Consider the following 1,026-nt stretch of genomic DNA (forward strand, 5'->3'; position numbering starts at 1 on the left):
TGTTAGGAGAGCCATGCTCCCTGAGAAGGCTCTGGGGAAGAATCCTTCCTTGCCTCTTGCAGCTTCTGATGACTTCAGACAGTCCCCAGCTTGTGGTCACATCACTCCAATCTCTGCCTCCATCTTCACATAGCCTTCTTTCCTCTGTTTCTGTGGGTGTCTCTTCTCATGAGGACACCAATCATTGAATAGAAGGGTCACTCTACTCCAGTATGACTTCTTAACTAACTGCACCTGCAAAGATGCCATTTCCAAATAAGGTCCCATGTGGAGGTTCTGGATGGTCATGATTTTTGTGAAAGACTATTCAACCCAGTACAACTTCCAGGTTGCTTTCTTGAGAAAGAGGAAAATCAGAGAAGCTTTGAGATGTGTCGTGTTCCACAGAGGGCTTCAAAGAAGAGAACATTTGGTGATGGTGATGATACAAGATTCATGCAGGACCATGCCTGCAATCTACAATAACAGAAGAAAAAATGTGGAGGGGCGATAAATAATAATAGGTTATAAAGACCACTGACTGAAAAGATGTCCCCAGATCCTTTAACCACCTTGGACTTAGGAATGACGAGCTCCTCACTCCCCACAACCCGACCCCCTTCCCTCCACTCCCTTCAGCCCGCATCCTGTAGGTGACCATGAAGGCCACCCCCAGCCTCCACAGCCAATCTGTAGCAGGGGGAGGAGAGAAGCTGCATCACACCTCTGGAAGGAGGGATTTGCCCAGCACCTGTTGAAACTCTTGATACACTTTCTCATGGAGTGAGTGAACCAGTGGTGCCTCTTCAAGCCCTGTTTGTACAATGTGACATGGTTCATCTGAGTTTTAGTCACCTGTTTTGGGATCCTGCCTTTCTTTCTATGAAGAAGAGCAGGCTAATCCCCAAAACTAACTTCTAAATCTGCCCTTACATAAGGAAGGAATTCCTTGTATCACCACCATTGGGAAAAGACAGCTTGCAATGGGATAAACTTTGAAATGTCAAATTTAATACATCAGGCCAAAGAGAGTGTATTAAAAATTGA

Source organism: Phacochoerus africanus, chromosome 1, assembly GCF_016906955.1.
Source record: "Phacochoerus africanus isolate WHEZ1 chromosome 1, ROS_Pafr_v1, whole genome shotgun sequence".
NCBI lineage: Eukaryota > Metazoa > Chordata > Mammalia > Artiodactyla > Suidae > Phacochoerus > Phacochoerus africanus.